The sequence below is a fragment of the Pinus tabuliformis genome, chromosome 8, assembly GCF_031772625.1.
Source record: "Pinus tabuliformis cultivar Carrire ecotype Pingquan chromosome 8, CPIR1, whole genome shotgun sequence".
Lineage (NCBI taxonomy): Eukaryota > Viridiplantae > Streptophyta > Pinopsida > Pinales > Pinaceae > Pinus > Pinus tabuliformis.
In genome coordinates, this window is record NC_142294.1 from 661,378,649 (window position 1) to 661,388,083 (window position 9,435).

Below are 9,435 nucleotides of genomic sequence, written 5' to 3' on the forward strand. Positions count from 1 at the left end.
AGTGAGTCTTATTGTCTTAGTATCCAAACATGTGTCGACAATTATTTGTGCATGCCTAAAGCAAAGGTAGGCCCTATTTGCAGATGAGTTGGCTCGATCATGTAAATTTTTTAAGTTAGTGTCACCAACTATCTACACAAGAAAACAATCCGTCCTTGAAATGGTAAAAACGGTTTGCATCCCTCACAATAATCTACCAGCAAACAAACTTAGAGATCAAATTAGGAGCACTGTGGCAATCGTTGCATACATGAAAGGTTTCTCATAATTCAGATAGGGATTCTTGGATATCTGTTGATAAGCCCAAATGCAATACCCAGCTTCTCACTGTGACTGTAGAGCAGATGTTCTTTTGTTTCCTCTTCTGCATCATGCAACACAAATTTGTGTTGGGCACATACCCTACTGCCTCCAACTCCCCATATAAAGAATCTACAATTCCATAAATTTTCTCAGATTCTGGATGTAATTTTTCTGCCATAAAGAATGTATGCACGTTGTTGTTTACCTTAATCGAGTTGAATCCTGGAGTCTTCTTCAAACGCCTCTCTTTCATTATTGTTCTCACCTTTTCTACATCATCCCACCTACCAACTGCAACATAGATGTTTGACAACAGCACATAACATGCAGAATTCTCAAGCTTCAAGTCAAGAAGGTGTTCTGCAACTTGTACTCCTAGATCAGTATTGTTATAAATTCTACAATCATTCATCAAGGCTCCCCAAACACTAATACTAGGTTCTAATGGCATCTTTTCAATAAAATCGTATTCCTTATCCACAAGCCTAGAGCGACCAAAAAGGTCAACCATGTGGGCATAGTGCTCCACCTTGGGTGTAATACAACAATCTTGAATCATGCTATCAAATATTTTCCATCCCTTATCAATCAGACCTACATAGCTGCATGCAGAAGACACACACGAAATTGATTCCATCAAGTTGCACTCCTATTTGTTGCATTTGCCAAAATAAAGCAAGGGCATCATCACCGTAGACATGCATTCCATATCTTGCAATCATTGTTGTCCATGAGACCACATCTTTTATAGGCATTTTGTTGAAGAAACAGAATGTAAAATCTATGCTTCCCACATTGCCATACTTGTCTATAAGGGAATTCCCCACATGCACATCTAACTCAAATCCTCTTTTAATGATATAACCATGGATCCACTTGCATTGATGTAGAATTTCTAGATCAAAAAATGTTGGGAGCACACTCACCATAGTAACAGAATTAGGTTTCATATACTCCGGTTTCATTTGATTAAGAAGTGCTATTGACTCAATTGCATGTCCATTTTGGGCATAGACAACAATCATTTCATTCCAGGAAAAAGCGTCTCTTTTAGAAATTTTGTCAAACAGTTGGTGTGCAGTAGTTATGCTTCCATATTTTTCATACAGATTTATAAGGTTAGTTTCTACCACAACATCTTAATCAGATCCACTTTTAACTATATAGCCATGAACCCACCTGCTATGGAGACATGCAAGCAGAACATGCACCATGGTGATTGAGTCTAGTTTCATGTATGTTAACCGCATTTGATAGAAAAATGTTAATGCCTCATTAACACATCCACACTAGGCATACCCAGTGATCATTGCAGTCCATGAGACAACATTTCTCTTTAACATTTTGTCAAACAATTGGCGTGCAATTTCTATACTTCCACATTTTCTATACATGTCTATTAGAGTAGTCCCCAAAGCATCATCTAAGTTGAATCCCATTTTAATAACATAAGCATGAATCCACTTACAATGCCACAGGGCTCCTGAATGACCACATGCTTGTGCCACACTCAACATGGTGACTGAGACAGGTGTAACTTGTGCAAGTTGCATTTCATGGAAGAGTGCTAAAGGTACATTAACATTTCCATTCTCAACACATCCATCAATCATTGCATTCCATACTACAACATCTCTTTCAGGCATTTTGTTAAAAACTTGGCATGCGAGCTCTCTACTCCCACACTTGGCATACATAGTTATTAGAGAACTCCCCACGAACACATCCCACTCAAACCCTATATTGTGAACAATGTATTCATGGATCCACTGGCCTTGTGGCAAGGCTCCTAAATGAGCACACGCTTGGATTAAAGACGTGATCATTACTGAATTGGTTGTCATATTCGCCATATGCATTTGGTTGAAGAGCTACAGGGCTTTGCTGGCATACCCATTCTGGGAATATCCAACAAACATTGCATTCCATGAAACTAAATATCTTTTCAACATTCCATCCAACATTTGGTGCACAAATTCTATGCATCTGCATAATTACAGTTCTACTCAAATTACAACTTCAATTTTTTTCACATACATAAGGTATTATTGAAAAGACAGTGTAAAACCAATTTTCTAAATCAAAAATATGCTTCAAATTTCAATAGTACAATCCTAGATATGTATTTCATAAGATTTTACAACCATTGTTACTAAAATCCACTATCCAACAATACTCTGAATTTCTGCTATCAATAATCCTTCAAGAAACTAACTAAACAATGAATACAAATAAACAAAACCCTAGCTATCATGTATTAAACCCTAACTCACTTTTTCCAGGTTGATGGTGGTGTCCAACAAGTAGATCACTACAGGTCAAGGTCTGGTAAACCCTTCTGATGCGAGTACATGAACATAATTTCGTCAAATATATGCAGCATCACCACAGATTGGAACCTTCTTACACAATTTGGATATGTTCGTCTAGGGTTTACTGTGCAAGAAATAGGAGGTCCCCTTCCAGGGAAACTCTGATCAAGGTGTGGTCCCTGATTACCTTGTTCAAGGTATAGTGAAATTCACATATGACTAGTAAATTGTAAAGGTTTTTAGTATTTTTATGGCTCACCACTCCTATGCCTCCTTCACATTATTGAATTGGGCTCGAATCACAGAGAATATATAGAGAACAAGAATATCGTGCATGTAAGAGCATCTCTGGTACAAAAAATTAGTGAAATAGGGGACTCCTACACACTCATAGCTCAACAATGAGGATTTTAGTCTAAACACACAAATTTATACAAATGAATCAAACAGAAAACCACTATTATCCAGGGTGAATTTGGTCACGCGCTTTCAATCTGCATTCCATCATTCGATAAGATCATTCGGTGCTTGGTTAAAATCCTGCAAACTGGGTCGATTGACGGAGATATTGAGAACCATCAGTCACCATTCTCCCAATCGGTTACAGAATAAGTGAAACAACAACCTTCGAAAACCCAATATAAGAATCGGTAACCCTTCTCTATGGAGGGTAAATAACTTGAACCCTACCCTCAATTTCCAAAGTGGTATAGGGTGAAATATCCCCTAACCAATTCCATTACTAGAAATCAAGGCGATTTGAAATAAATGTGACATGAAATTGGGGGAGGAAGCAAATATAACCTGCAAACCAGGCGAATCGAGGGTTGATGCCTTATTTTCGCTTATTTATATTGGCTAAAATATAAAAATTATCTATTTTTTAAATAATTTTTGGGCTAACTATAGAAAATGGGTCTAATATAAAAAAAATTGCCCCTCCAAAACATAAAAACCCCTTAAATTTTGCCCATGGGCTAAGATTCGCCCCTAAAAATTTCTATGTACAACTCCAATATAGATCAGAGTGATAAGTTACATAATAAATCCTTAAATAATTGGAGAAACTCCTCCAAATATCCCAATACATATATACATCCAAATCACATGTCCTCAATAATGACTACATGATCTCTATATATACCTATTCACACATTGTACATGTTGCCCCATCATCATTACGTTGATCCTATTACATATACATTTACATATTACATGTAAATTTAACCCCATATATTTTGGAACCTAAGGTTATATTATTGCATCACACCTCTAGAGCTTTTGGAGACAATTAATTAAAGGATCAAGTAACCACTAATAGTCAGATAAGTGTTTGACTAACAAAGCAGTTGATTGAGTGGTTAATAAGTTGGTCAAGTGATCAACTAGTGGACAATTGGTTGAGTCGTCTACTAGCGAGGTTTTCGACTGAGTGGTTAGAGGACTCGACTAGATGGTCAAGTCGATTCAGGAAGTCAACTAATCAACAAGAAAAGAGTTGACTAGAATATTCAATTAGTCGATGACACTAATTTATGGAACCGCAGACACTAAAATACTAATATTTAATAAAAAATATTTGGAACCGCAGACACTCATTATGGAAAAATTCTTCCATAATTCAAGTTTTCTAGATTTAGACATTATAAATAAAGGACCCTATGGGTTGAATATGAAAAACAATAATGAGTATGACGAACATCATGAATTATTATCATGTATCATGATATTTTGATGTGTTGTGCTTAAGTGATGTAACAATGTCTTTAGACACTACTCATTATGTTAGAGTATTATTTCTCTTATTTTAGTTTCTTTTAGGTTTTATTATATATTCTCCATTCTTAGGTTCCCCTCAATCCCCAACAATGGATGCCCCACCTTGGGGTCATAGCATATACTCACCCAATACATGCCCCTCTTTGGCTCATAACAATATTGCTATTGCATTTAATGGAGTTTGTGTTGCTCTAATAATATCAAATTTTATTAGTTTGGAGGTTTTTCTAGTTTATAAGTCTCAAATTTGTTCACTTGATTTTCCTAGTTAGCCCAATTATTTTATGGTCAAAGACTTGACTAGCTATGTGATTCCTACCTTAAGACAGTGGAGATTTTCTCCTCTTTCTCTATATTTTGAGATCCTTGTTCTCGTTTCTTTGTTAGGGGGAGTGTTATTTGTTGGATCTATGGATGTGCTAGAGAAAAAAAATTCACTAAATTCTTGTATTGACTTTTTTGTAGATTTGAGAATTAATTATTGATCTATTGTTGAGTTTACTCACCAAGTTGATTTGTTAGTGCTTCGATTTCTTTTTAAGTCCTTTGGGGCATTGTGCCACAATGTGTTATATTTTAAAAGAGGGTCTACATCTCGGAGATACTTTCTCATGATATATTTTCTAATTTTAGGAGTAATTTTTCCCTATCAAAATTATTTTTGTTGGGAACCCTTTGTAGAAGTCCATTTCGAAGCAAATTCGAGCATAAGTGGAAATTTTATGCCTCTTAGTTTTGCAACAAACAAAATGGAACTTACCTATAGAAAACCTAATTTCTTGAAGAGAAGGTAAACCAAAAAACCACAAGGGAAAATTTGGGAGACTTACCAAAACAAGGGTTGAAGGAAGAACACTTGTCAACGGACTAAAAATGGAGTCTAGAGGTTCATGCACAACCATGAGTTACTTCAAAAACGACATGCCTAAATTAAGAATTAGGTCCCTATCTTCCTCAATGTCAAATTCTATAATGATGAAACCTTTATCACAAGGATGAGTTAAAGTGATTTGTAATCTACCGTGGATATTTCACTGGACAGTCTGTCACAACATATCTAACAATTTATAATTAAAATTTTGAAATCTACATTATGAGGGTTTACTTATCTTTAGATTTATGGATATATAAATTATTATTTATTGCACATTCATTCAAATTATATTTATGCAAAAAATATAGAATAATGAAATAAAAACTTACAAGCCACGATTTTACAGAAGATATAACTTGTGAAACCCTTTGAGAGAAAACCTAGTTGGAAAGTGAGGTCACTCTACTCTCTTTCTTTGAATAGAAAATGGGTGCAAGTACAAACAAGGCTTATGGTATGTGGGCTAATAAAATTCACAAATCCTCCATGTATGCTCTTGCTTTATCCTTCTAAACTACTCTATTTGTCTATGAAACAAGTTGCACTAAAAAAATAATGGAATACATTTTCCTCCTAGTGGCTCAGTGGTAACACACCCTGATAGCCTAATAGCGTTACATTTTATTCCTTCAACTCTTAATTGGAGTTACAACATTGAATATTTTAAATTCCTCTTCATCATTACCATGTGGCTAGACCCTTTTCCGTGAGTAATGGGACTGACATGGCATTCTCTTGAATTATGGTGGACAAAATAGAAAGTTCAAACTTTGAGTGGCATAACTTTTGCATACAGACTCAAATTGAGGCGATTCTTGCATAATATGAAAGGTATTTCTGTGTAGAATAGGAGTAAAAGGTGAAACACTAGCATAGAAAAGTTTTAACCACAAAAAATTCATTTGATGCCTCAAAATGCTCCCGAAAGGTTTGAGACCCCATTTTGCGAAATTGGGTCCCGTTGATAAAAATGGTCCTGTGAGTTGATTTCAACACTTTCTCTACTATGAGAGCATCAATATGGATGAGAAACAAATTAATTATCCAATTCATATCACACTTCCCCATTTGGGAGGTTTTATATCCCCAAAAGCTTTTACAAAATGTGGTAAGGAAAATTTTCCTCCACCATCTCTTGGGTGTACCATTTACCTTTCCCTAGAAGTTGTCCTTTCAACCTAATATTTCAAAGGTCATGATACCCTAGTGCTTTAGTTATAGACCTATTTTTCAAAACTATTTATTATATCGACTCTTCTTTATCATCTAGTGTCAAATCCTCTACAAAAGGTAGAACTTGTTCTTGTTCCTGATGTGACATGGAAGGCTCATAGAGTTTAAATTCTCTACATTCACAACTGAGTAAATACGCATGTATGGGGGTAGACTAAGTCTATATGCAATATCTCCCACCTTTTATAGTATCTCAAAGGAAACATGCTACAGAGCCTTTATTTTGTTACTAGAACCTGATAGCCTCTCTTTTTTCAATTGTAACCATGCTCGGTCTCCAACCTTGAACGACTTCTCTGTTCGATGTTAATCATGCCTTGCATTATATTTTTCTTGTTACTTATACATTGTATCTTGTACCTATATATGGATCTTCCACATCTTCTCGGTGAAAATTTTATCCCTCAAGGCATTCCCTATGAGATCCTCCTTAACTCCTCCTTGTTGCCCATATGCAATATCAAAATATGAAGGTGGAAAATATCCAAAGCAAGTTTCAAATGTGGAATTACCAGCAAAAGTGTGGACTTATCCGTTATAAAAGTGTTATATATATACCATATTTTGCTTCTAGGTCTTTGGATTATTTTGATTCTAACCCCTCGAAATTTGCACCAAATTCCCCTTGACTAATTTTGTCTTCCTATTTATCTCTCAAATGGAATATTGTATACCTCTTCAACTTTGTATCCATATTCTCCCACAATGTAGTCCAAAATGCATTCATGTCCCTCTCTAAAATTATGCTCCTCAGTATCCCAAAGTGCACTTAGACCTATCCAAAGAACATGTTTGTTGCTTCTTACCTACTAATGGTCTTTTTACTGGGCATCAGAACACACATATTGTTGAACCTACTAACTACCATGAACAGGTAGTCATGTCCCTTCCTAGTTCTTGGTAACCTCCCACAAAATCCATGAAATTGCTTTCCCAAGATGAGTTTCTACAAGTAAGGGATGATATGACCACGTTTCCTATTAATAGGCTTGCTAGTACAATAAAGCATGCATCTTCTTATGAACCAAGCTACCTATTCTTGCATCTTGGGCCAATACACATTCCTCTACACTTTGGCCACTGTCTACCTTACACCAAAGTTCCTTGCAATCCTCGAGGTGTGAGAATCTCTAATCAGTTGCAACCGCTCACCTTTAGGAACACATAACTTATCTAGCCTTTATTGTAATTGATCCTAGATATGGTAGTGTTGGGATGGGGTCCCCTAAGGTCAATTTTGCAGCAAAATACCAAGTTTTTTTGTATAAAAATGTAAAGCCTCCGCAAATTGTGGTTGTGGAGCACGTAGATAGTTAAAGAGTCATAAAGGGTTTTACCCTTGTTTATGTAAGTTGAGTCAACTTTTTGAGGATCTACCCATGGTTTGCAGACCATGGGCTTGTATAAATAAGTGTGTCTTAGGGTGTTTAAGGTAGGCTAATGAAGTTTTCCTATGGGATAATTCTAGAGAGTTAGCGTAGAAGAGTAGGAAGAAAAGATCTGCAACTATGTGCGCAGAGGCCTAGAGTAGAGTCTGTAGCTGAGTGCGCAGGGAATTCTTGATTCTCTAAGCTGAATCAAGTATTAATAAAGAAGATTATTGTAGAAATTTCCATGTTTATCTCTTTACTTTTGTTTTATATGAATGCGCTTATGATGTGATAAATGATGGGTTTATGAAATAATGATGTATTGATGCATGACTTTACACGATTTATGTTGTTACTTGAACGCAATTAATATTAACTGTTTATGTGAAGATAATCTTGTCATATGTTAAATTTATCGAACACTTAAGCTGATCTAAGTAATTACTAGGATAAGAGTAATCTATGATGCACGTAAGTAGTTGACTCGTCTATTCAGGGTCCACGAAAGACAGTTGTAGACCTTCGTGGAGGTCTAGACGCTGACTAAAGGAGTTATATCGATAAGCCATAAAGGCTTATCTATTTATGTGAAGGCATATTTAGGGCTCAAAACAACATCACGCTGATCTCTGGGTGCGAAACATGGTTCCAGCATCCCCCTACTGCTTCGGGTAAGACTTCAGTTCGCGCTCCGTGGATTGATGCCAAAAGGGCTAGTAGTGTAGGGATTTGTTTGGCGCAACTAACTCTGAACCTAGTTCAAGACCCACTAAGCCAAAAAATGGTTTTGTTATCGAGACTGAGATCTGCATAAAGAGATGTGTGATGTCGCATCACTGGAATCCGACCAAGAAAGAAATTGAGGAGTGGTTGGATAGAAAGATCCACGAATTCGTGGCACAAGAAAATAGAAATTCGCACTTGATGAAAGAACAGTTGTTGGATAGATATTTGTACACAGAAATACATGAGATCTTCTTCTGCACCTTCCTAATCGAACTATATGAGTGGATCGCTAAATTGGCAGACGGCAAAGGAAGGTGGAAGCTTGACGGTCCAATAGTGTGGACCTCGGAACTAGTGCGGAGGTTGGAAGCTTCTGAAGATAATCTTGCACGTGTTGTTGATCACTGGCTTGATCGAGTCATAGGAGAATTCGTGATAGAATTCACAGTTGATACCTCAATCAGTTACAACAAAGAAAAACGATGCTTTTTCAAGGGACCGCGATGTAAGTATTTGAGATCTTTGAATACTTGGATTAAAATGCTCTTGTCTGAAAAGTGGGTTATGCCACTGCCTTGATGTTTGGATCTACACGAAGTGGAAAATTCTTTAGAAATCAAGAAAGAGCAGGTCTCAAACATAGCCGATTGATAGAACCTCCTTCTAGATGACGAGGGAGCAATACAGGCCTCACCGCGAAGCATTGTACAGTTGATAAGACAAGGTTTTCTGCAAATACCTCATCCACCCACACCACCTCCACCTTCACCCCCACAGCATACACCTTTGCCCACATTGCCACCACCTTCGCCACAGTTCAACATGTCGAATACGATGA

General features: G+C 36.7%; 1 pseudogene; it reads right to left on the reverse strand.

Moving 5' to 3' along the window:
- Positions 1-262: 262 nt before the first annotated feature.
- LOC149237328 (pentatricopeptide repeat-containing protein At1g08070, chloroplastic pseudogene) lies at positions 263-2,147 on the reverse strand (annotated as a pseudogene).
- Positions 2,148-9,435: the final 7,288 nt, after the last annotated feature.